Source organism: Balaenoptera borealis (assembly GCF_965194805.1).
Source record: "Balaenoptera borealis genome assembly, contig: HAP1_SCAFFOLD_1747, whole genome shotgun sequence".
Taxonomy (NCBI): domain Eukaryota; kingdom Metazoa; phylum Chordata; class Mammalia; order Artiodactyla; family Balaenopteridae; genus Balaenoptera; species Balaenoptera borealis.
This window is the reverse complement of record NW_028122497.1, coordinates 12,259-38,999: the sequence shown is the minus strand read 5'-3', so window position 1 is coordinate 38,999 and position 26,741 is coordinate 12,259. Positions and strand designations below refer to the sequence as shown.

The 26,741-nt window shown below is 49.5% G+C and overlaps 1 long non-coding RNA gene and 1 pseudogene across 7 annotated transcripts; one reads left to right on the top strand and one right to left on the bottom strand.

Annotated features, from left to right (window-relative positions):
* Positions 1–5,087: 5,087 nt before the first annotated feature.
* On the bottom strand, positions 5,088–26,681 carry LOC309622182. 6 transcript variants are annotated; one of them, XR_014240582.1, is made up of 7 exons: positions 26,464–26,681; positions 25,968–26,099; positions 24,901–25,122; positions 10,315–10,754; positions 9,916–10,132; positions 8,958–9,174; positions 5,088–8,458 (listed from the first exon to the last, which is right to left on the bottom strand). It is a non-coding gene; the product is annotated as an uncharacterized lncRNA (long non-coding RNA). The 6 variants fall into 6 exon arrangements; XR_014240583.1 differs by having other exon boundaries at positions 9,916–10,504; positions 10,619–10,754; XR_014240579.1 differs by having other exon boundaries at positions 9,916–10,754; positions 25,930–26,099.
* Positions 18,588–23,794, top strand: LOC309622186 (dipeptidase 2-like; annotated as a pseudogene). The gene is made up of 9 exons: positions 18,588–18,830; positions 19,149–19,276; positions 19,581–19,710; positions 19,930–20,071; positions 20,424–20,493; positions 20,614–20,789; positions 21,156–21,240; positions 21,909–21,984; positions 22,634–23,794. The product of its transcript is annotated as a dipeptidase 2-like (transcript).
* Positions 26,682–26,741: the final 60 nt, after the last annotated feature.

Genomic DNA, 26,741 nt, shown 5'->3' with positions numbered 1-26,741 from the left:
AAAAGAGAATAAGGAAACTCCTAAACCAAAAGGTCACAGAGGTGTCCTATCCAACATTAGCTCATGGGATGATGATAGGTGTTTATGCGGGGGGGGGGGGGGGGGGCGGAGGGGGTGAATAGGTCAAAGTTAATCTATTAGATTCTTTATGCAGTACATCTCAGAATCTTTCAAAATGCCACTGTGAATTATGAATCACTAACCTACTTTGGGGGTAGGGTATGGGGGGCACAGAGTAAGTACGCATAAGAATGTAGTCTTTCCCATGCCAGCTCACCACGGAACCGTTTATTTTGGCCAAAAACAAAAGTCTGTGAGAAAAATGTTGTCCTAAAGGATGGTAAGACAGATGAAATTCATAAATCGCTTTGTAGAGTTAAAGGAATGCTAAAAAAAAAAAAAAAAATTTAAGGACTTTCTGGTTGTTGTTTTTTTCTTTTATTATTGGTAGAAAGCCAGCCAAGAATCAGTTGGACTTACAAACATGAGTACATGGATGAATAAAAGATAGAAAAGAGAATAAATCAAAATTCTGATATATTTTACTGAAGAGGATATTTGGATACAAATGTTGTTATGAAGCAGTCCAACTATGTTAAAGTAAAGAAAGAAAAATGCAAGGGTTGTACTCGTCCTAACTGACAAAAGTGAAATAAATCACCAGGATGGAATGGTATCCAACCAGAGTTCTGGATGCTCTTGAGGACGACTATGAATCTGTAGGCAAAGTTAGATAGAATCATCCAAATAGCCCCAAATTTGGCTCCTACAAAGGCTCCGGAGAAGACCCAATAAAATAAGATTCATTGTGGATTTGTTGGAAGTATAGGGTAGGTTGAGGGAATTTTTAATTAAGAATAGACTCAGACACTGAAGTAAAAATAACCTAATAGAAGAAACACCGTAAAGTTATAGAATCTATAGATATCTGTATTAATTCTATATCTATAGGTAGATTCTGTATCTATAAAGAGAAATAGATATAAAACACCTGAAATTTTTTGAAGTGGTAAATAAACTGAGGCAGGAAATAATATTTATTTAGACTTTCGACACATCTTAGACAACATTCTTCAACAAAGGCTTAAAATATTAAATCACTATCAAAAGAAATATTCTGCCCCAGATAGGAAAGTGGCTTGGTGGCAGAAAACAAAAGGAAGAAATAAGCAAAATTTCAAATATAGTTTATCTCGGGATATTAGTGAAAACTAGTCTCATTTGTATAATATTGAAAAATGGAGCACACGGCAAATGTTCAGGTTTAGAAATGAGCAGTGAAATGCCAAGCGCCAGAGATAACCGACGGAGAGTTATTTATTTATTTAGTACAGTCCTGGCAATGACAAGGGTCATAGCCAGTATGATCCACGACATTCAAGGAAGCTCTCCACGTGCCAAACACCACCTGAGTCACTGTATGTGCATGACTTTGTTTAGTCTTCACAACTTCCTACAGAAGTAATTGCCATTTTATTCCATGAGTTTACAAGCTAGACAGTAAAGGCTCAGAGAGGAAAGTAACTCCCCCAAAGATCACTAAGGTAAGTAGGTGGCAGTAATAGTAGCTACTAAATGATAGAGCTAAAATTTGAAACCTGGCAACTGACCCCAGAATCCTTACCTACTTTGGGGGTAGGGTATGGGGGGCACAGAGTAAGTATGCATAAGAATGTAGTCTTTCCCATGCCAGCTGACCACGGAACCCTTTATTTTGGCCAAAAACAAAGCACTGCGAGAAAAATGCTGTCCTAAAGGGTGGTAAGTCAGATGAAATTCATAAATCACTTTGAAAGGTTAAAGGAATGCTAAAAAAAAAAAAAAAAAAAAAAAAAATTAACTACTGCACCAATGGTTCTCAAACTTGAGCATGCATCAGAATCACCTGGAAGGTGTGTCAAAGACAGACTGCTGGGCCCCATCCCCTCGAGTTTCTGACTAAGCAGATTTTGTGGGTTCCGAATTTCTATTTCTAACAAACTGATGTTTCTGCTCAAGGGCCCACACTTGGAGAAATATGGTCCTAAGCCACAGGTGGTGAAACAAGAGATCACGATAAGAATGGTCTCGGGAAAAGGAGAAAACCTAGGTGAAGAAAGCTGGCGTGGAATTAAGGAAAGGAGGGATGAATCATCCAGTAAATGGGGTCAAGCTAAAATCACATGGAAATTTTCCTGGGCCTTTTGCTCCCTGGGTGGGCAAAGAGTCTTCCTGGGACCTCAAACAGCCTAAAACTATTCAACCCAGCTTCGGGCACAGTAGAAATTTAATGGCAAAAGGATGTCCCCACGTTCAGGATCTCTGTACTCTGGCTACCACCACAAACCTTACCCACTGACAATGCCTAGAACTCCTTTAACAGGAAACAAAACGTTTTACTTTGTAGCAAGAAATAGAAGCTTGAGAAGGAAATAAGTCCTAAAAAGTGAATATATATCGCTGTCTACAGATCTCATTCCAAATGTAAATGACTGCTTATAGATTAACCATAGGTCTAATATAACATGGCATGTCTAATATGCTTAAAATTACAAAAATTCAGTTTTATTACTTTGGAGAGGAAGCATGATGCTACATGCAAGGCATCAAATTTGGTGTTAGAAATCCTATATTTGGGGATAAATGACTTCTGACAAGTCTTTTTTTGTTTCTTTGTTTATATTTTATTTTTGGCTGCGTTGGGTCATCGTTGCTGCACGTGGGCTTTCTCTAGTTGCGGCGGGCGGGGGCTACTCCTCGTTGCGGTGCACGGGCTTCTCATTGCAGTGGCTTCTCTTGTTGCAGAGCACAGGCTCTAGGCACGTGGGCTCAGTAGTTGTGGCTCGCGGGCTCTAGAGCGCAGGCTCAGTAGTTGTGGCGCATGGGCTCAGTGGCTCCGCAGCATGTGGGATCTTCCCGGACCAGGGCTCGAACCCGTGTCTCCTGCATTGGCAGGCGATTCCTAACCACCGTACCACCAGGGAAGTCCAGACGTTTTCTTCATACGTAGAAAAGGAGCAGTAGGGACTTCCCTGGTGGCACAGTGGTTAGGAATCGCCTGCCAATGCAGGAGACACGGGTTCGAGCCCTGGTCCGGGAAGATCCCACATGCCGCGGAGCCACTGAGCCCATGCGCCACAACTACTGAGCCTGTGTGCCACAACGACGGAAGCCCGCGCGCCTAGAGCCCGTGCTCCGCAACAAGAGAAGCCAGCGCAATGAGAAGCCCGCGCACCGCAAGAAGAGTAGCCCCCGCCCGCCTCAACTAGAGAAAGCCCACGCGCAGCAACGACCCAACGCAGCCAAACATAAATAAATATAAAATTAATTTTTTTTTTTAATTTTTTATTTATTATTTATTTATTTATGTCTGTGTTGGTCTTCATTTCTGTGCGAGGGCTTTCTCTAGTTGTGGCAAGCGGGGGCCACTCTTCATCGCGGTGCGCAGGCCTACTATCGCGGCCTCTCTTGTTGCGGAGCACAGGCTCCAGATGCGCAGGCTCAGCAATTGTGGCTCACGGGCCCAGTTGCTCTGCGGTATGTGGGATCTTCCCGGACCAGGGCTCGAACCCGTGTCCCCTGCATTGGCAGGCAGATTCTCAACCACTGCGCCACCAGGGAAGCCCTAATTTATTTTTTTAAAAAAGGAGCGGTAATTCCCCACAGAGATGTGAGGATCAAAAGGGATCCTATTTGTGAAAGCATTTGGTCAATTATAACTCACTTTTTCAATTATAAGGTGTTAGGACTACTTCGGGGAGTAACACGTTTTGTACAAGCTGTTACTAGATGTGCACTGTATTCAAGTTTAGGGTGCATATTAACGTCCAGTGTCATTTATACACAAGAGATGCCTTCTAGGCTCAAGAGACAAAAGTTACAAGTGATAATCAGGCATTCATGAAGCTGGGATTTGATAACGTTTCTCCCAGTCTAAACGCAGTGGAAAAAATCCAGAACTGAAAGTGGACACAAAGTACTTAGTATTTTAGGAAAGCAGGAGAGACACAACAGGATTGGGGAGAAGTATCAAGTCTATCAGAAGCTCTCAGGGACGCCTGGTGTCTACCTACAGAGGCTGCAACCAGCATATTCTTAGGACAAAACCCTAAGGTAGTGGGTGGTTTTTGGTTTGGTTTTTCGTTGCCTGAGAGTGAGCTACTGTCCCGATATCTCACTCTAAAACCTATAGAAAGAGAAGGGCTGTGTTCCTCCAGCTGTGGCACCTCAGGGTAGGGTCCTCTACCTAAGGCTCTGAAAAAGTAAGGAGGGCACAGTGCTACCTCATAGTACGAAAAGGTACATGAAAGACCTATGTTCTCCTTCCTCTGTTGCTGGCAGGCACTAAGATGAGGAAGAGATGCTCAGAAGGCCATGGCATGGTGATGGAGGAGTCCAGTCTGGCTGCGGCACCTTCACGACCTTAGGAAAACTGTCGGCAAGCTTTCATTAGAGTAGGTTCAGGCCACAACGTGCATATTCATCTTTCATCTGTTTAAACAAGGCACTAACTAGTAGGTGTCACTGGTCACTTCCTATTGAACAAAGCCTACAAGATTTTAGGTAAGCATCAAGACACTGATGTTGGGTCAGGCGAAGATTTCTTAGCTATGACACCAAAAAGTATATTGATAAAAGAAAAAAATAAGCTGGGCTTCATTCAGATAAAAAATAATGCATTTCAAAAGACACCATTAAAAAAGTAAAGACGTGCCATGAACTAGGAAAAAATATTTGAAAATCATATATCCAGTAAAGGACTTGTATCCAATAATAACAAGCGTTGGCAAGGATACGGAGAAACTGAAATCCTCATGCATTGCTGGTGGAATTGTCAAATTCGAAACTGCTACTTTGAAACACTGATTCATCATATGACCCAGCTAATTACCCCTAGGTAACCACCCAAGTGAAATTAAAACTACATGCACACATCAGCCAGAGCGGCGAAAACGTGGAAACAAACCAAATGTCCATTAATTGGTGGATGGATAAATAAAATGTAGTATATCCATACTATAGAATATTCTTTGGCAATATGATACATGCTACTGCATAACCTCAAAAACATTACGCTAGATAAAAGAAGCTAGACACAAGAGACCACATACGGTATGAGCCCATTTATATGAAATGTCTACAAAAGGCAAATCTATAGAGGTAAGAAGTAAATTATCGGTTGAATGGGTCTGGGGGTGGGAATGAGAGTGATTCCAAATAGGCACAAGGTTTCTTTTGGAGGGTGATGGAAATGTTCAAAAATTAGATTACATGATAGGTGCATACAACTCTATAAATTCACAGATTTTACTAAAAACCACTGAATTGCATATACTTCAAAAGAGTCAATTGTATGGCATGTGAATTATACATCAGTACAACTGTTTAAAAAATAAAGAAATTTAAAAGAGAAGTCAGGGACAGCCCTGACCCCAAACCTCACTATGAAATGTTAACATATTTACACAGAAATCTGCCACTTATCCTGATGTCGCCCTTCCAGAAACTTGACTCTTAGGATGACAAAGAACACGAACGAAGAGTAAGAGACCTCCAAACAGGGTCTAAGATAGCCGTGACTCATTTATGCACTTTAGACTACAGGAGAAAATGGAAGTCCTCCCCTCGCCCCTACCCAGCCTGAGATGAAAACTTAATGACTCATAGGTACAAATGCAGGGCACCTAATTTTAAGCTCGATTATCTGGTTTTCCTCAGCAGCTACATTAACTAAGTGACAGTTAATACTGAGGATGGGATCAGAAGCAAACTATCAAAGCACAGGCCTCTGGGTCTGGTCAGCCCCTTACAACTTCACACCACTGAGGGCAGGGCAGCAACGGTACCCTGGTGGCCAAAAATGGTTATGACATCTGTTATCTGAGGCTGGAAAGAGAATCAGTTTCTCAAAATGAGGTCATCAAAATGGCCATGGGTATGCACCCATTTATGATACAGGTTCTCTTGCCTCACTCAAACCAACTGAATCAGAACCTCCAACAATGATACCTAAGAATCTGCATTTTTAACAAGCCCCCTCGATGATTCTTATGTTTTAAATTTTATTGTGCACAAGAGCCCTTTACTTAGAGAATATTAGAGATGGAAGGAACCTTGATGATCATCTAACCCAAAGTTCACATACTGTAGATGAAAACACTGGGGACCAACGATGTAACATGATTTTCAAAGATCAAATCGTTCTTTAAACTCTTTGAAAACAAAAACAAAACTATGTCTCTAGTCCTAAAAATTGTCAAGAATACTACTGACAAAAGAGAATATAAAATGTACCTTGGAAATATTTTCTTCAAAGATTGATGAAGATAACATGCTTCATCATTTAAAGGGATATGTTTCTGCTCTCAGGAAAATTAATCCAGAGCACCTCATTACCTGAAGCTGCCAACTAAATGAGTCATCGTAACAGTTAAATTATTTTTTCCTTGTTGGTATGTTCAGTTTAATTATTGCCTTTTTTCCCCAAACCTACCTCCCTTGAGAAAATGCATAGGTTACTTGACCCAAAACACCAACATTCTTACAGATCACAAGCATTAAGTCATCATTTCCTCTGAAGCCACATCTCCAGGGCTGCAAGTCATATTTTTCTATTAATGCAGCCTGAATTCTCCTGTGCGTGGGTCCTAAATCATGAGCTAGCAAGAGGGAGGAGATATGGGGATATATGTATATGTAGAGCTGATTCACTTTGTTATAAAGCAGAAACTAACACCACTGTAAAGCAATTATACTCCAATAAAGATGTTAAAAAAAAAAATTACATTCTATTGGAGGAAAACAGTCAATAAACAAATATACAAATTAATTAAAAAAAAAAAAAGTGGGTCTGTTTCCAGGGGCCTATTTAGCCAGTGGGTTCATCACCCGAAACCTCAGGCTCCCTTTCATTATTCCTGCTTGATCCTGCCTTTTGATAATTTCCAGTAAAGCATTGTTGTCTTATTTTCTGCTTTAGACAAGCTTAAGGGAGAGTTTCTTAAGTCACTTGACCAAAATATATTTTGGAGCATGGAAAGAACATAGTTTCTTTGTTTTTGGGGGGGATTTGTTTTCACAAAAGGATTACTTGGATTCAAAATCTTGTTCACTGACTTGTTAATCGTGATGTAGTGACCTGACAAATTTCTCAGCCTGTTAGAGGCTTTAATTTCTTTTTCACAAAATGTAAAGAATAACACCTACCTTGCAAGGTTTTTTGCAAAGAGTCTAAAAAACGCGTAGTACGTAAAATAGATAATATATGTAACACGAACAGTGTCGATTGTATATATATAATTGTCAATGAAAAAATGTTGCCTGCCATATCAGTAAACAAAGGATGTTGCAGCCATCAAGCCATCACATTATAGCCGCCCCAAGAGTGAACCCTGAGGAAACTCAGGATGGAAACAGGATGCCCACCATCTAGCAGTCAACTGCCACAGCCTCCCCTGATGGTGCACACCGAGGGAACTCAGGATGAGAAAGCACAGGATACTGGCCCACATAGCTGAGGTGCATATCAAAGGAAGGATTTCAGTGAGCCCAGACTTTTGCATCTTCCCATACACAGAAAAACACTAAAAAGTCATTAACTCGAGATGTCTGGTTTTCTTTAATTAACAGGAATCTTTCCATGTTCCGATTACCTGGTCTTTGTTGCAAAAACTCCTATAGTTGATGGCTCCTCCCTCTCCTTTTTGGATCAGTCCCTCAGAGAGAGCTGAGAGGCTGTGTCCCAGGCTTAAGTCCTCAGTCTTGCCCACCCAATAAAACATATTTCTCAACTTTGAGGTTGTGCATTTTTTTCAGTCAACATCATATACATGTTAAATATACATATATAGAATATATATACACAAATATACATATATATTAGTGTAGGGGGTAAAAACATGGACTTTTCCTTGTTATTTAACCACTCTGAACCTCAGTTTCCATTTCAGCAAAATAGACATATTAACAGGTCCTAAATCACAGTGTTGTCAGAAGGGCTAAACACACATAAAGCATGTACCCGCTGTCTGGCAAACAGTAGGAGCTCAACAAATGTTGTCCAATGGCAAGGCAGCCCTCAAGAGACCAGCGGTCAGTACGTGGTGGGTATTATGATTATTGTTCATTTCTTTCAGGGGCAATCTGGAAGCGCAGAGGCAGAGGTTTGGAGGAATTTTAGGGGGTCCACACAATACACCCAGGTGGGAACAACACAGATCCCCTGAGTGGGGTTCAGGGAGCACACCTCAGCAGCCCTGGCCCTTCCTGCTCTCTCAGTTGGGAGGGTCTCAATGCTGGACTTTGTATTTTCAAAAGATGGCCCGGGCCTTCTTCAGAGAAGAGGAGGTGACAGACAGCAGGATGATGGCTGATGAAGGTGTGGGATGATGAGCGGAGAGTCAGCTTGTACCAGAAACATCAACACTCAACCAATGCCTGGCTCTACTTCCTCACCTGTTGATTGATGACTAGGCTTTATCTAGTTTCAGGACGAGAGTAAAACACAAGGATTCGAAATAGAGTCACAGGTGTAGAAAACAAACTTATGGTTACCAGGGGGGGAAAGTGGGGAGGGGAGAGGGATAAATTGGGAGATTGGGATTGACATATACACAACACTACCTATAAACTAGATGACTAATCAGGACCTACTGTATAGCACAGGGAACTCTACTCAGTACTCTGTAATGACCTGTATGGGAAAAGAGTCTAAAAAAGAGTGGATTATATGTATATGTATAACTGCTTCACTTTGCTGTACACCCGGAACTAACACAACATTGTAAATCAACTATACTCCAATAAAAATTTAAAAAAACACACGCAAGGATTCTCCAAAGATCTTATGTTTGGACCTGATTCCTAGATCTTCTTCTGGGAATTGGGGGTGGGAGGAGAGAGAGTAAAGGAAACAGTGGGGTGGGGCGGGGGGACGTGCATAGGGAAATGAGCGCTTCATGGTGGAAGCACTGAAGCACCACAAAAGGAGTCCCATCGATCCTGGAGAAATCCCCTCACGTCCCCTCCAGGAAAACTTCAAAACTCAGGACTGTCGATTCAGCGCACCTGAAAAAAACAGAGCAGATGGACGTCAGGACCCCGTTGGGATCCTGCAGCTCCATGGCTGCGGCCCCAGCAGTTTTGAGGGCAAACAGCTTACTCCAGAGTATTGATCCAGCCACAGCAAGGTGCAATCTGCTTAAAAAAAAAAAAAAAGAAAAAAAAAGTCTGTTTGAGAAATAGACCCACAGACACAGAAAACAAAATTTCGGTTACCGAAGGGGAAAGGGTGAGGGGAGGGATAAATTAGGAGTGTGGGATTAACAGAGACACACAGATATATGATATATGTAAAATAGATGAACAACAGGGTCCTACTGTAGAGCACAGTATTACTGTGCTCAATATTACTCAATATCTTGCAATAAACGATAATGAAAAAGAATCTGGAAAAGAATATATATGTATGTATGTATGTATACGTATGTATGTGTGTATGCATAACTGAATCACTTTGCTGTACACCGGAAACCACCAACAATGTAAATCAACCATTCTTCAGTTTAAAAAAATAAGTTAAAAATAATTTTAAAGTCTGTGTATGTACAGCAACCCTACCCCGTCAAGCCGGGAAGACGAACAGCAGTTAAGTGTAGACAGAGGCAACCCACCACATTGTCCCCAGCACGCAACTCCAGACATGGTCAGAAGCCTTTTACTGCCTGAGAGTTTTAGCACATGAGGGGGAAGCTTTTCAACTCAATTAGCATTCAATGGTCCTGATGCTCAATCACAGGGATCAGCTGGGAAGTTACTAAAGCCATTACCAAGGGCTGGAGTCGCCAGCTGAGTTTGAAATGTCAGTGCCTTTCCCCTGACACCACCTCCCCTCTTCCCACTGTCCCTCCCAACCAGAGGTCCTGATAATTTGGTAACCTTTCACAACAGCAGGGAGTCATCCTTCAGTCTTGGGATCAGGGACTTTGAAATACCCAAGGAGTCAATTACAGCTTGGCTCTGTCCCTGGGAAAAGAAAGCAGCATCCGAGAGGTGGAAGGAATTGGGGTCCTGGGCAACGCGGGCACGTGAGTTCCGAGGCGCCTTCTCCCAGATGCTGCCTGCATCCCACCAAAGCTTCCGAGGAGACCACAGCCTGTAGGGGTAGAAAGAAGAGCCTGGGAAGACCCAGCTCAAGGTTGCTCTAAGCAAAAGAGAATATGAATGGAGAATTGTCTCGAATTAGAGGAGGATTGCGGGAATGTAACCCTTTGTATTCTAAAGATCTGACAGTGAATTGGTAGGTAGGTAGGACCTTGGCTAGTTGTTAATCAATACCCATTGGCCCTTTCTCTTTGCTGCATCCAGATTCCCTTCGACAGCCCCCTTGCCTCTGGGTGGGGCCCTGGGACGAGCCCTGACCAGTGGACCATGCGCAGAAGTGGCTCTGTCCTCTCTGGGCAGAAGAGGCCAAGAGCGTGCGTGCCTTCTCCAAGCTCCCTTCTTCCAGCGCCGGGGCTCTGAGGACCTGAGGAAGGTGACGCCACAATGTTGAAGGACCCTGAGTCCCTCACATCTGCAAAGAACAGAGTCTCCCACTCCAACCCTAGCCAGTAAATCGAGCAAGAAAGAAGACTTGAACCTGTATGGATGAAGAATGTCGCCTGCCCTATCAGTCAACAGAGTGTTGCAGCCATCAAGCCATCATCAGCCATGGCAGCCATCCCCGATGGTGCACCCGGAGGGGATTCAGGATGGAGAAAAGCAGGATGCTGGCTCTAGATAGTTCAAATGCACATCAAAGGAAGGATTCCAATGAGCCCAGACTCCTGCCTCTTCCCGTACATAGAAAAATGCTAAATTCATTAACTTGAGATGTCTGGTTTTTCTTTAATTAACAGTAATCTTTTGATGTTCCGACTACCTGGTTGTTTGGGGGTTTAATGTTTTGTTTTGTTTTGTTTTTGCAAAACTCCTATATGTCCTGGTTCCTCCCTTCCCTCTTCAGTGCAATCTCTCAGAGCGATCTGACACTGCCTCCCGGGCTTAAGTCCTCAGCAAGTCCACCAAAAAAAAGATGATTCTCAACTTTTAGTTGTGCATTTTTTTCAGTCAACACCTGCTAAGCCACTGAGATTTTAGGTTGTTTGTTAGTACAGCTACCATCAGTTATCCTGACTGACAAAATGACATAATCAGAATTACAAACAAAAATATCCATCATATATATATATATATATATATATATATATATATATATATATATATATATATATATATATATTTATAAACAACAAAATAACTGAATTAACTGTCCAAAAAAGGGAGCTGGTTAAATAAAGGATGGTACACGATACAGCCGTTAAGACACGTCTTTAAAATGATGCTAATGACATAGGGATACGATAAAAAGTGAACTTATTGTTTTTTATACTGCAGAGTAGTAACCAAAAAGTAATTGTAAAATAATTTAAGTACTTTGCTTAGAGTCTTTGAAGGGGATTTATGGATCACAGATTTTTTTTTTTAAATTCTCCCTTTCCCGTCTTACCACAGCACTTGCTCCCACACTTCCTTCTTCAAATATTCGTGCACAAAATCCCCGCCACTAGCCTACTTACCTCTAGCCTCCCCTTCCTTTTTTCCCCCAATACTGTACCCCCAAAACTAAAGGACAGTCCACCATGCAGAAAAGGAAGAATAGGTGGGAGGAGGGTAAGACTGCTAACAGTCATACATCAACAATGCTCACCCAGAACCTCTGGCAAAAGGAACTTCATTTTTCTACATCTTTCCAGAATCAGAATCTTGCTCACCTCTGGCCCAGGCTCAAAGGGAGCTCTTGTCGTCAGAGAAAAATTAAGGAGTTCTCCACTGCCTGTGAAAGTAACTGACGATGCTTTCTGATACATTGCAGGCACGGAGAGAGAGCATGTTTAGCTTAGTCAAGGCCTCTTTTATGACATGGAAAGAAAAGAGGTCAAAGTTACATTAAAATGAAGAATCAAAGAGTTCTTTGATTTTTGAAAGAAATCATTAATTGCATGACTTTTGATCAGACTGCATGTCTTATCAAATCTGGAGCTCATACTTGCACGTGGATGAATAATACAAGAGTCCCCACAAGATCCCTCTCCTCTGCAGCCCCATGTTTTTCTCCCTTTGGCTGGTGACAGTGGTTTTGTTCCTCTACGTGAGTTGGATGGGTTGGGAATGTGTCACTTTGAAAAGAAGATGCCCTAACACCTGTCCATAAAAAAGGCAGAGTTCTGGTTACCTCAGCCCTCCCATCCATTCTGGGCACCCACTCAGGGCTCCAAAATGATCTTGTTGGCTGGGCCTTCACAGTAGATAGGTGTGAATTAAATGACGAAGCCCTGGGCTGCGTCAGACAGAGGGGGCAAATCATAGTGTCTGATAGGACAGGTATTTTGCCTGTTTTTAAATTTCTACACAATGGGGGATCCTTTTCTAGGCTGACCCATCTGGAAGTTGCTTTCCCCGCCCCGACCCCCCGGGTATCAAATTCAGCCTCAACAGAACATGGGCCCTCAGAGATGCCACAAACATAGAGACCCCAGAATGAGAAAAAGGAGAGCGCTGTAAACCTGGATCTCAAGGAGGACAGAAACAGGCATTTTGCAGACAGCATGAAAGGAAAGCACAGAAAATGACTCCACTTAAAACAGAATTTTGAAAAAAAAAACAAAAAAACAAAAAACAGAATTTTGAGCTACAACAGCTCCGGGGACTTGAATTCTCTCCAGTTAGTAAATACATAGTTTGCACCATCTTACCACAGAATAATCTGAGATAAGATGAGAGACAGGGTACTAAAGATCGACAAAACCTAGATTTTGAGTGAGGAGGACTCTGAAATGGGCAAGAATAGAGACATCTGCACTCAATACAAAAAGCTGAGAGTTTTGTCCACCCTTGTGAGGAAGGTATTAAGAACCTCAGTAAAGGGGCTTCCCTGGTGGCGCAGTGGTTGAGAATCTGCCTGCCAATGCAGGGGACACGGGTTCGAGCCCTGGTCTGGGAAAATCCCACATGCCGCGGAGCAACTGGGCCCGTGAGCCACAACTACTGAGCCTGAGCGTCTGGAGCCTCTGCTCCGCAACAAGAGAGGCCGCGATAGTGACAGGCCCGCGCACCGCGATGAAGAGTGGCCCCCACTCGCCGCAACTGGAGAAAGCCCTCACACAGAAACGAAGACCCAACACAGCCAAAAATAAACATAATAAATAAATAATAAAAATTTTTTACAAAACACCAAAAACATAAAATCTGGAAAAAAGTTGAACACCTATATACGCCCTGCAGACTTTACATTTAGTATTTTGAAGAAAAAAAAAAAAACAAAGAACCTCAGTAAAAATGACTTAGAGTCTTCAATTACTCCTTTTCTTAGTAAAAGTGGAGGGAGATAAACAACCTTAGTAATCGTTACGGATAATATCCGGACTATGGGTGTGTCACTGGCAATCTCAGAAAGTGGGTCTCTCTTGCCCTCCTGGGGCCCCTGGGGCTGTGCCAGCCCACCGGCACGCCCCACGTGGGGTGTCTGCTAGACTAGGGCATGGGTGGGGAGGCCCAGGTGTGAGGGGCCAGGTAGAGTACCTCTGCCTCCCCCCTGATCTCCTCCACAAAACTGCCCCTCCTCCTGAAGCCTGACCCCCAAGTCACACGTTCCTTATCATGACCTCACTGGGTAGTGATGACCTCACCGGCCTTCTAACAGTTTCCATGGCCGCGTAACTGCCAACGTGCTGCCCTCAGAGAAACTTCCCTGACAGTTCTCCACCAGATACCAATCTCTTTGGTTGTCTGAGTGAGAATGTGTGACTGGATCGTCTATATTAACTCAGACCTGTGCTCTGTTCCATGGGTGGGCAGTGCGGCAGGTACACCGAGACCGCCCGGAGGCATGGTGTACACACAATCTCACCTGGCTGCCTCATGTTCCTGTGGGGTTTGCCCACTACGTATACCTGAGCGCGTTCCCAGCTGTAAGTAATACCAGTGACCTGGGACACCTTCAGGGACCCACAGTGCTCACTGCTGAGGACAAGTGAAAGGTCATCCCTGGACAAGTGTGCAGGATGGTCCTGATCTTTATAAATGTAGCTTCCCCTTTGGGCTACAGGATGCTTCCATTCAGACCCTTTCCTGATTGGCCTCTTAGCAAAAGACAAGTGCATTTTTGTTGGCAAATGGTAAATGGAGCAGTTTGAGGAAGAGGGCCACTCCTGAAACACACCTTCAAACCCAGGCACCTCTGTGCTGTCATGGAGACATCTATATCGGTGCCCTCAGACACATCCCATCCTGAGCTGCTGAGTACTAGGGGAGAGGGTGGTACCATATTGATGGGAAGACTGGAAGCACCAAGAGGGATGTTGAAGTGCTAATGAGACTGGGGGGCTGAGGAGATGGTGTCCCAGGAGGCTGGGTTGATGTGAGCCTAGACTTGGTACCCAGAACGCGGTTCTCAGTCTCCTGATCACTCTGCCTCAGTACTTGGCCTTGTTCTAATCTACATAAAAGTATCAGAGGGCTAGAGTTCAGTGTGGTGGAAACAGGCAGTATAAATGGGGCCCAAGAGGGGTTGCCAAGGTGGGAGGGGTTCTTCACCAATTTACATTAGATTATTTTTTTCCAAAACTTGAAAGACATTTCCATTAAAGCCTCAGAAGTGACAGACTGCAAGAAATGTTTTCTCTGTTGTGGAAGGGAGAGATGGAGAGGCTCATGATTGCAATGACTTTCGGGTTCTACTGTTTTCCCTGGAAACGGTGAAGAGACTTGCTCATGTGCTGCAGCCGTAGGCTCTAGGAATTGCTTTTGCAGCCAGTGTCCCTTCCCTAGGGACTCATAGAGGTGATGGGCCAAGGCTGTGTTTTGGATGTCAAGTCGATTAAAGGTCTTCAGCCAGAAACTGGGAGAGACATGAGAGAGGGAAATTCTGGCAGGAGACTGTGTACAGCAGAAGTGACTGATCAGTTCTGATTTTCTTTGCAGCAGCAGTGGCTCCCGTTTCTCCTCCTACCCCTGGTCAGTACCATGTCCCCTACCGAGGGTGTGGAGAAACGCAGTTGGGCTGGCATGGGGAGACATACTGCCTGGTTGGTGGCTACCGGGCCTACGGGGATGTTCCTTTGGCCACGCCAGCAACGGTGGAAGCAGAGAAGCCAGTCCCCAGACGTGCTCCCAAGAGAAAGCGCGCTCTGGAAGAGTCAGACGAAGACCTGGGTTGCCCCAGACCCAAACTCCGGCGATTGGAGCATTCAAGCAGCTTCGGACTAGAAGGTGCTTTGATTCTCAAGCAGGGTGGCCCAACCTCTGGGCACATCCCCTCTGCAACAGCCCCAGTAAACCAATGTCCCATCCTTACTTGCTCAAGGTCGGCAACAGGGAGTCCCCTCCTAAAGAAGGTTCTCTCGCATTGCCACTCTCTCAAAGGCTGCCCACAGTGTGGTTCCCTCCTGTGGGCCTGATCAGCCTAAGGGCAGAGTTGTCTCTTTCCTTCTCTGAGTCGGACCAAATCGTCTTAGTAACACCTCTTCACAGTGGTGACCATGTGTTTCACGGGGGCTGCTGCTGAGCCTTTATCTCATCCTTTCACGGTGGAGAGAGGGAGAATTATAATGATTTTTACTTCTAGGGGAGAGGGTGGTGCCATATTGATGGGAAGACCGGAAGAACCAAGAGGGCTGTCGAAGTGCTAATGAGACTGGAGGGCTGAGGAGATGGTGTCCCAGGAGGCTGGGTTGATGTGAGCCTAGACTTGGTACCCAGAACGCGGTTCTCAGTCTCCTGATCACTCTGCCTCAGTATTCGGCCTTGTTCTAATCTACATAAAAGTATCAGAGGGCTAGAGTTCAGTGTGGTGGAAACAGGCAGTATAAATGGGGCCCAAGAGGGGTTGCCAAGGTGGGAGGGGTTCTTCACCAATTTATATTAGATTATTTTTTTCCAAAACTTGAAAGACATTTCCATTAAAGCCTCAGAAGTGACAGACTGCAAGAAATGTTTTCTCTGTTGTGGAAGGGAGAGATGGAGAGGCTCATGGTTGCAATGACTTTCGGGTTCTACTGTTTACCCTGGAAACGGTGAAGAGACTTGCTCATGTGTTGCAGCCGTAGGCTCTAGGAATTGCTTTTGCAGCCAGTGTCCCTTCCCTAGGGACTCATAGAGGTGATGGGCCAAGGCTGTGTTTTGGATGTCAAGTCGATTAAAGGTCTTCAGCCAGAAACTGGGAGAGACATGAGAGAGGGAAATTCTGGCAGGAGACTGTGTACAGCAGAAGTGACTGATCAGTTCTGATTTTCTTTGTAGCAGCAGTTCCTTTGGCCACGCCAGCAAAGGTGGAAGCAGAGAAGCCAGTCCCTAGACATGCTCCCAAGAGAAAGTGCGCTCCGGAAGAGTCAGACGAAGACCTGGGTTGCCCCAGACCCAAAATCCGGCGATTGGAGCATGGTGCCAGGAGGTAGACCCCACAGCATCTTGCTGGCTGAGGCACTCTGAAGAGAGGGCAATGGTTTAACTGCCTAAGGCAGCGAATGCCTCTTCCTGCAGTGACCCACCCCGTCCCCCCACTGCCCACTGCCACAGATCACAACCTGCGTCGTTCTGTTTGAGCCTTCCTCAGCCAGGAGCCTCCTGCCACACTAAATGGCCAAAAGCAAGGAGCCTCAGAAACTGAGGTTTGAAATGACAGTCTGCCCTGAACATCCCAGGGCTGAAGCTGGCCTGGAAGAAAACGTGACGTTCCTCTGCTCAATCCTCAGGGGCCCCTTTGTCAGCTGAAGACAGAAAAGTCTGCACTCTGCGAGCCGAGAAGAATGCAGGAGCAGAGACAGGGTGCAGAGAAGCCTTAGCAGGCTACCACATGGGCTCCTGCTCTGAGCCAGTGTCAGCGGCCACCACCACAAACCAGGGGGGAGCTGGGTTTTTTGAAACTGGAAGCAGCAATCTGTGGCTTCCCAAAGAGCCTCCTGCCTGGGGTCTCAGGAGGCAGGATAGAGAGACCCAGGAAGACCTGCTCCCTGAAGCAAGAACAGGATGGAGAGTCAAGCAGCACGCACCCTGCCCCGAGGTTCACATGCTCCTTTATTCCCAGCCCTTTCTGTCCCCAGGGGGGTCCCTTACTGCTCAATGTTTTTCTGTAACAGACTTCTAGGGTCGCCAGTGCTCACACTTAGGTCACTACCCCTGTGCTAGGCACTCCTGCTACCCAGGAAAGGTTCCAAAGGCGGAACAGCTCCAGGGGGTGCCAGGGATCAGAGCAAAAACTGGAGAGGCTGGGGATGAAGGAGTTTGGGCACAGTCCCTAAAGCATCTCAGTGGTTGAGCTTCTGTGAGAAGGCACATCCCCTCTGTGTGTGTGTGTGTGTGTGTGTGTGTGTGTGTGTGTGTGTGTGTGTGTGTGTGTGTGTGTGTGTTGGAGGGAGGGGGTCCCCAGAGGAGGCAGCTAGGGGGAGGGCCTGAGGCTGGAAATGGGGAGTGGCGTGCGGCCTCTGAGCAAGCACAGGCACTTAGCCCTTGAGGTTTCTGGGAAAGCTAGAGTCACAAGGGCCTCGAGATAAGGCAAGTGTAGCAGCAGAACCCAGGTGCCAGGTCTTTTCTCAGAACCTATACTTCTTCACGAGGCCAGGCCTTCCATGCTGAGGTAGGAGGGATCCTGGCCAGAAGGTCGGCCAGCAGCCCTGGGAGGAAGGTTGCTGCGATGGGGGCTCTGCTGCCATGGAAATGACTTCATTTCCTTCCACTCAAATAGCCTACTGACTGGGTTCCTGCTCTGCTGAGGAAAAGGGTCGTTGACTCTCCCCAGAAGGTGTTCAGTTCACATCCCAAAAGTCCCTCTCTTCAGGCCCTGGGGAGGTGTAGCAGCTCCTGAGGGCGCTCTTTCCTGAGGCTGGCTGCCAGAAGTGTGTGTGTGTGGGGGGTTCCTGAGAGTTCCCGGGTGCTGGTTGAAGTCCCCAGAGAATGGTCATGCAGGTTGGGGAGTCAAGTAGGTGGAGAGAGAAGGTCGGGGGCAGAGGGCCCCTTCCTGAATCCAGAGCTCACAAGGTTCCCCCCCCCCATTTCCAGAAACTCTCTCTTCCCCCACACCAGCCCACATGGCCCCGTACCGGGAAACCGGGAGCCCAGAGCACCTGTGGCCGCAGAGACACTGGCACGCAGCCCTCGGAGTGGGCGGGGCCGGCTGCAGGCAGATGGGGACGCGGTGTGCTCCCGGGAGGCCTCGGGCTGAAGGTGGCCCTCTGAGAGAAGCGGCCCAGCTTGGCCAGGAAGGTTAGAGGCGGGGGAGAGCAGCCTAGGGCGCCCCCTCGGAGCAGTGGGAGTGGGAAGAGGCGCAGGGGCGGAGGGAAGCCGCGACGGGAGGCGAGTGGGCTCTCAGCAGAGGCCAGCTTAGCCCGCGGGAGCTGCCTCGGAGCAGGGGGCGGGAGGGCAGTGCCGCCCCGGGGCTGCCGGGCTTCGCGGATCGCGGCTCTCCGCACACACGGCTCGCAGGGCCCTGTGACTCTGTATCCCCTCCCTCACCCCGCCCCCCTCGTGAGGCCGCGCCGCTGGGTGGCCTGTGTGGACGGGCACAACCCCATCGCCCGCCCCTCTCACACCCGCCTCTGCCCACCCGCCTGGCCCTGCGCAGCTTGCGGCCCGGGGGCCTCGAAGGTCCCCGCGCACTCAGCCAGCGGCCTCTGCTGTCTGCTGCTGCTGCTGCTGCGTCTGCTGCTGCGGCCGGGAACCCGTGTCCAGACCACGCCGGGCACCTCCAGCACCCCGAGTCCGCGGGAGCGCACGCGGGCCCTGAGGCGGGACTTCCCGCTTGTGGACAGGGGGCTGCAGTGTGTGCGGGCTGGTGGGGGCCGGTGGGGGCCTAGCCTGGCCCTGGGCAGGGGAGGAGGTCCGGAGCATGCAGAGCTAGTGGGGAGGCTCCCTCACACCACCCCTGGATGTCCTCTCCATCATTTATGGATGCCCTCCCCCTTCTCTGTCATCCCCTCCCTGGTTGGGAACCCCTCAGCCCAGGCCTCAGCTGCTCCTAGTATAGTCTGTGTGACAGTGTGAGGTGGGGGACCCCCTGGCTGGCCCAGGCCAGGCAATGTGTCCTGCCTGATCCCAAGACCTAAGGAGCCCACCCATTTGCCTTGACCTCCCTCCAGCCACAACGACATGCCCCTGGGTCCTGAGGCAGTTTTACCACAATGGGCTCCAGGATGTTTATCTGTGCAATTTCAGCCATGGCCAGACCAGCTTGGACAGGCTGAAAGACGGTCTCGTGGGTGCCCAGGTACCAAAGGGACACACAAGGTGCCACCATGGCTGCTGGGGAATGTGGGGCAGTTTGGGGGCCTCAGAGACCACAGGTGAGTCACACTGGAACTAAGTTACCATAGTGGCCTAGAAAGTGCCATGCCATGGATGCTGGGGGCTACAGGGGTCACAGTGAGCCAACCTGACGGGCATCCAAGTACCACAGAAAAAGCAATGCATTCCATGTGACTTCTGGGCACAGTGAGTGCTGTGCCAGCTGAGGAGGCTATGAGAAGCCCAAGGAGTTCCAAAGCCCAAACCGAGCCCTGGCCTTCCCTCAGTTCTGGTCAGCCTACGTCCCATGCCAGACCCACGAACGGGATGCTGTGCGCCTCACCCCGGATCAAATTGACCTCATCCGCCTCATGTGTGCCTCCTATTCTGAGCTGGAGCTTGTGACCTCACTTAAAGGTAGACGGGGGACTTCCCTGGTAGTCCAGAGGTTAAGACTCTACGCTTCCACTGCAGGGGGCTCGGGTTTGATCCCCGGTGGGGGAACTAAGAGCCCTCATGCTGCGTGGCACGACCAAAAAAAAAAAAAAGGTAAACAGACTGGTGGTGGTAGGTGCTAGGGACTTCAGTAAGCTACCCCTGCCTCTGAAAATGATCATCTGACCTACCTGCCCCCAGCTCTCAACAATACCCGGAAGTTGGCTTGCCTCATTGGTGTGGAGGGCGGCCACTCACTGGACAGTAGCCTCTCCATCTTGCGTACCTTCTATGCGCTGGGTGTGCGCTACGTGACACTCACCCACACCTGCAACACGCCCTGGTGAGCGCAGTGCAGATGGTAAGGGCCCAGTGAGGCAGGGATCTGCCCAAGATCACGCTGGGGCCCAAAGCAAGTTTACCCCTGGGATCCGCCCTGAACCTGGGGTGGGGAGGGGAATGGAGCAAGTTTACCCCTGGGATCCGCCCTGAACCTGGGGTGGGGAGGGGAATGGAGGTTCGCAGAACAAGACTGAATCCCCAGAAGGGCCCTCCTACTGCCAGGCACAGCCCAGTTTGGGTCCCTCCTCTTGCACCAGGGAGTTGCAGGTGTAGACGGTTCGACAGAACCTCTTTCTAGGCTCTTGTAGCCAAGTCATGGCCACCAGTCAGACTGCCTCCTGGCCATCCTGCAGGGCACAGAGCTCAGCAAAGGGGATCCACCCCTTCTACAGCAATGTCAGTCGGCTGACCGGCTTGGGCGAGGTAAGGACCCGGGTTCCATACCCTGCCCCACATGAATGTACAGCCCCGCCTGTTCCCTCCAGATAAATGCACACAAGGTAAATGCAGCCCTGATGCCCTCTCCCCATCCTGTCCCTGCAGAAGGTGGTGGCAGAAATGAACCGCCTGGGCATGATGGTGGACTTGTCCCATGTCTCGATGCTGTGGCACGGCGAGCCCTAGAAGTGTCACAGGCACCTGTCATCTTCTCCCACTCAGCTGCCCGGGGTGTGTGCAAGAACACTCGGAATGATCCTGATGATATCCTGCAGCTTCTGGTGAGAGACTGCCCTGGCCCTCAAACCTAAAGCAAGAGGTTCAAACCGGGAGCCCTTGAACCTGAGCCTCTTCTCCCTCAATTTCCTCAAACCCCAGGTTAAGTATCTTCTGCCCCCAAAACCCACGGTCCACAGCCCCTGAACTCTTGAGCCCTAGCTGGGGGTCTAGGTGGTAAGATACTCCACCACACCCGGAAACCCAGGGCCAAGACACCACCCAGACCAGGGCTGCGGCTCCTCCATTCACACAAACCCAGAGAGGAGACGACTCTGACCTCAACACCTTCCTCACAGGGGCCGAGAGAGTGAACAGGCAGCTGGCTGTGCTGGGGGCCAAGCTGACTGTCCACTGGTCCGCCCCTGCAGAAGAAGAACGGTGGCATCGCGATGGTGCCCTTGTCCGTGCGGGTGCTGCAGTGCAACCCGTTAGCCAACGTGCCTACTGTGGCAGGTGAGCCTCACCCTGGGCTCTCTGAAAACTCTGATTTGGAGCTGAAGCTGGGTCCAAACTTGGGGAGGACTTCAGAAGAGCCCCAGTGGCTTGACCCTCCTGTTGGCAATAGGTACAGCTCCCAAAAACCCAATAACGGACGGTACACAGCACCTTGGTGCCATGTGGAACTGGAGCCACGGAATCAAAACTGCGGTACTGATGGGTAGCAGGGAGGCTGTCAGACACAGAGCCCGGGTGCTGCCCATCTGTGCCTCTGCAGGGGCTCCTAAAGCGCACTGCCCCTACCTCTGGCCAAGGGACTGGACAGCTCCTTAGGTCTCTGGGGTCTTCATCAGTTGTACTCTTGTTCCTCTCTCATCCTCCACACCCGGGGAAAGGAGCCCCCACAGGTTCTCAAGGAGACTGGGAGGCAGGGTGAATCGTGGGTGGGAAATGGCCCAAACAGGGGGCTCTGGGGTCCACTCCAAATCTGAAGTCCAGTCTAGAGCCAGCTGGGATCACTTCAGATCAAACCTCAGGGCCCTCGAGTTGGTACTCTCGGTGCCAGGCCACGAAGGAACTGGACTGTTTGGCCTACAGGCTGCAAAAAGGGGAATCAACAGAGGCCAGTCATCACCCCCACCCCTGCCCTGGAAGCCCCACACTGCTGACTTCCCATTCTTCAGATCACTTCGACCACATCAGGGCAGTCACTGGATGCAAGTTCATCGGGATTGGCGGAGATTATGACGGGGCTGGCCGGTGAGTGCTTCCCCATGGCTTGTCTCGGGCTGGCTGGGCAGCAGTGGGGCTTTCACAGCCACCGTGCCCACCACACTGTGGTCCTCATGGCCTTGACCATAGCCTCAGGTGTGCTGGCCCAACTGGTATCTCCCCTCTCCCAGGGTCTGCTTCCTGGGCTCTCCTGTCTGCTTGGCCCTACTCTAGGTCATCATATTTGTCTAAAACACCACACAGAGCTCATCTGCCCAGCATCTGCGCCCATCCAGTGCCAGCAGACCCACGGCCTCTGAGCAGACTCTTCGCAAGGTCTGGGCTGGGCTGACCATCGTCTCTGCCTGCAGCTGGGTCTGTGCATGCAGGGGGGTCAACCCAGTTCTTAAAAAGCTTTTCTTCTCTTTATAAATGGAGGCAAAAATTGCATTCAGTGAAAGGCATAGATCTTAACAGTACAATTCAATGAGTTTTGACGAATAGTCGAGGCGCTCTTGGGGCCTTCCTTTGAAGGATGAAGAGCAGGAGTGAATCATTTACTCTCTCCAAGTCTCCATTTTCCATATCTGACCAGGGCTGGGGTTCAGTGGACCCTGGACACATAGGGCTCTGGTTCTGACTCAGGACCAGGGAACAGGTCTGAGGCCCAATAGCTGGCTGGCTGGCGGCCACACAGGTTCCCACAGGGGCTGGAGGACGTGTCCATATACCCGGTACTGATAGAGGAGTTGCTGAGGCGTGGCTGGAGTGACGAAGAGCTCTGGGGTGTGCTTCGAGGAAACGTGCGGCGGGTCTTCAGACAGGTGGAACAGGTATGCTGGGCTGGGCAAAAGAGTAGCTCTGAGCAGGTGGTCTGAGCAGGTGTACGTGGGGGTGCTGTGAGAGGTGCTGCCCGCTGACTGCCGCCTCCAGGTACGGGAGGAGAACGAGGGACAGAGTCCCTTGGAGGATGACTTCCCAGATGAGCAGCTGGGCAGCTCTTGCCGCTCCGTCCTCCCACGTCTGCATCAGAGAGAGGATGTGGCTCCAGACCAGAAACTAACCAGAGCTGCGGTTCGTGGGAATCCCATTTTGTCACCTAAGTGGTCATTCTCAAAATCTTGCCCCCACATGGGCCCAGGCCTCACAGTTATTGCTGCCTTCCCAGTCCTCATTGTTTGGCTCTGGTGATCCAGTTAATCCTGCCAGATGTCACTTTGGCAGCCACAGATACCCCCCAAAGTTTCCTTGCATGCGAGCACAAACATTTCCTATGTATTATTCTCTTCTGATAATTCTTTCAATGTATCCCTTCTGGCTTTGTGCAAAGCGATTCTTTGTTTTGTACACGGGGACCACATCTGGGAAAACATCGCCGCACCCTCATAAGTGACAGGGGGAGACCCGAACTGGCCAAGCCATGACAGGAGCTCGCCGCTGCTGAGCTCTACAGATCCCGCCCCTTCCACACAGTTCGCCAATTCCGCGGCGAGCTCATCTTTCTTGATGTTCTTCCCTTAGGAGACGTGTACAATGCAGCAGGATTCTCAACCCGTTCCCCGTGGTCACTTGTGCTAGATGGAGCTTTGCAGTGTTCTGTGCCGGCCGTGGGCCGCTGGTGGAACACTGTGTGACAACTGCCTGCACAGGACTTCAGGGTTCATGAAAAAATGTCTGTCTTCCCAGCCTGACGCTGCTGAAAACCACGCTTCCCAGAGAAGGAGAGAGATCCAGCTGGTCCACACCTGCATACACATTTGTTGACATGTGCAGAGGACAGCAGGCTCTAGCAGGACCCACATCAGCCTAAATTCAAGAACTCCGGTGCCAGCCCTTGACAGCAGCTGAAGGGGGCTTTACAAGAGATGCAACCTCGAACCATACCCTAGGCTGAATCAGAGGTGCTGTTGGAAGAAATAGGCCGTTGTGTCACTTTCCCGAAGAGTTTGGCCACGAGAAAAGTCCCCCAGAGCCCAGCACTGTGGGAGAGGCCTCACCCACAGAGCAGGGCAAGTGTCCCAGGCAGGGTGCCCCGCGCCCGGCACCCCGCCAACGCAGCAGGAAGGTGCCCCCCCTACGCCCCAGACAACGGGAGCTCTCCCTTCCTCAATAATTGAGCTTCTCATCCAAAAGAGGTTCTCTTCCCACCCAAACATTAGAGCTTCTAAATATTTCAGGATCCCTGGGTTGTAGAGGGTCACTCGCCGTGCCCTTTGGATAAATGAAGCCAACGTCAGCTGCTTCTGGGCTGGCCTTGAACAAAACCATCAAGATGGAAAATCTCTGCTCCTGCCCTTCCTCCCGTCACCCCCCGTCAAGCCTTTCCTGCTGCATGCAATGACCCGGCTCTTTTGTGAGCAGGTGAAGAACACCCACGGTGCGTGCAGTTCTGTGGTCCCTGCAGAGATGAGGTGGGTGCGGGGGACCCTCAACCATGCTGGCCTCTGCTGCCATCCCCAGGGCCCTTGATGTGGGCTTCAGCACAGCACAGCCAGCCTCAGGAGGCCTGTGGGACCACTGGGGCCCCGGTGGCGATCCCCTGGATGTTCCTGGGAACGCTCCCACGACTCCAAGGCCAGTCCTGCCAGCACCCAACTCCACCAAGCTGGCACTCCTTACCTTTTCCGGATTCCGTTCGCAGCTCCCTCCTCATACGCATTCTCAAAGCTTCCAAGAGGGGTGACCCCACTTCTCTGCTACAACTCCACCCTGAAGGCAGCCCCCGCCTGACAGCACCGCCCGCCCCCCCCCCCCCCCGGCAGGGCAGCCCTGAGTAGCTGCCCCTCCACGTGCACTGTCCGTTCCCAGGTCCCACGCCAGCCCGCCGAGGGGTGGAGCCTCCAGGAGAGCCGCTGTCCGCTCGCACTGCCCCAGCATCACCACCGCCACTTGCCGCCACTCTGCACTTGCCTCCTGTGTGCTTCCCCACCCCGGTCCCCTGCGTGGGTCCCCCGCTGCGCGTACACAAGCCTGTGCAGAGACAGAGCACAGCCACCAAGTCTGAGCCTCGCCGCTGACGTCTGTGCTTGGAGAGGCTGGAGGAAGCTGCTCCCCAGTCGGCTTCACCGCAGGGTCCTGGTACCCAGTCTGCCTCCAGCAGGGAGGTGATGGGACCCCACGGAAGGATGCCCAGAAGCTCTCCCGGCCCGCGGGGTCTGGGGCTGTTCAGCTCTCTAATGCTGGGTCCTTCGGAGATAAAGTCTTCAGTCACCTGCCTGGGCACCCCATCCCCTCTGAAGATACAAACTCAACCTCCTCCAGGGTCTTGGCCTGGAGGGAGGAGCCGCCCAGGGTCAAAGCCCATCCCTCTCTCTTCCCACCTCTAGACCTGTGGGAAGGGCTCAGGCTAAACTCCCGGTGCCTCTTCTCTCAAACCCTCAAATGATAAGAGAAGAGGTATGTCTGTCCACCTTGCAGGGTCCTTACTCCGTCTGCCAGTAGGCGACATGGTCCTGGAGGTGCTTCTTAAACTGCCAGTCTCACTGTCTTAGCCTCAGAGTTACACACGCCCAGGAAGGACCCCGGGTACACGGCGTCCCGTTACTCCCAACTCTACTCCTGAGCGTCAGGGTTAGCTGACAGCAGGCGACAACCCATTTCAGGGATTTCTCATTTCCAAGGGCTCTTGAATGCAGAAAGAGCCCTAAGAGTCAAAGGAATTTGGCTCCAGTGGTGAAGTTACAAGTCATCTGGCAAACACTTACAGCTGGAGGGCCAACTAAGCACCCCCTTAAATCTCACCACACAGACTCTGCTGATCCGGGCTGGCCGGTGTGGTTCTCCTAAGGTTGCTTGTGCTATCGATCATCTTGCTGTACCTCCCAGTTAAAGATACAGCCTTAGGAAGATGGCTGGACCCAGACCATCAGGCAATCATATTTACCCATTGACCTACCCTCTTCCTCCCTCCTTCCTCCCTCGCTTTGGAAGCTTTAGCGAAACATATTTCACTTCCCACTTTACAATGAAATCATTAGCCTCTAAATAACGCACCTTGCATGGATAGGAGGGCAGGCAGTCTGCACACACACCTGTGCTGGTCGCTCTGCCCAGTGAAAGGGAGGAGCAGAGTATTCCCCAAGGGGCTTTCTCGGAGCTTCGGAGGCTGAAATTTGAGGGTTGACGGGGTGTACACGTCAGGAAGTGAAAGAGAGAGACTCCAGCTGCGGGAGAGGAGGGGAGAGACTCTCAGTGGTCTTCCTAGGTAGTGAGCTGTCGGAGCGAGTGGCATTCCTCCCCATCTCGCCCATGAAACTGTAAACACAGCACATGTCTCTGTGTCCTTTTCCTAACAATGGATTATTTTTTAAAATCTTTTAACTCTGTGTGTTGTTGTACAGGAGGGTCACTGAGGGATATATTTGAGGCTAGGACCCCTAACTCCATGAATAGCAAAGTTAATATCTGATGCAGCCAGGACGTTGCAAAGCCTCTTGGGACCCCAGGCACCCAGGATCGCTGTGCACGGAAGAGCCAGCTGCCCATTCGCTGCTCATCCCCCTGCAGGCTCCCCTGTCACTTGCTTACCTGGCCTCCTGTCTGTATGTTCCCTGTTGCAGCTCACGGTGCTTGACTAACTGAGCCCGAAGCATTCAGAGCCTCTTCTGCTGGGTGCTCAGAGCACTGATCCCAAGAGCTGCACCACCAAAACAGGATTCTAAGGGTCGACAAAATGGGAAATCTTGCAGTTTATCCTCTTTCTAAGGACCCACTGTACTTTTTGTTAGTAAAGCCTCTTAGATAACCTTTAAGTAAGACACCTGGGTTTTTTTCCAAACTCACTCAACTTTTCCCATAATGAAATT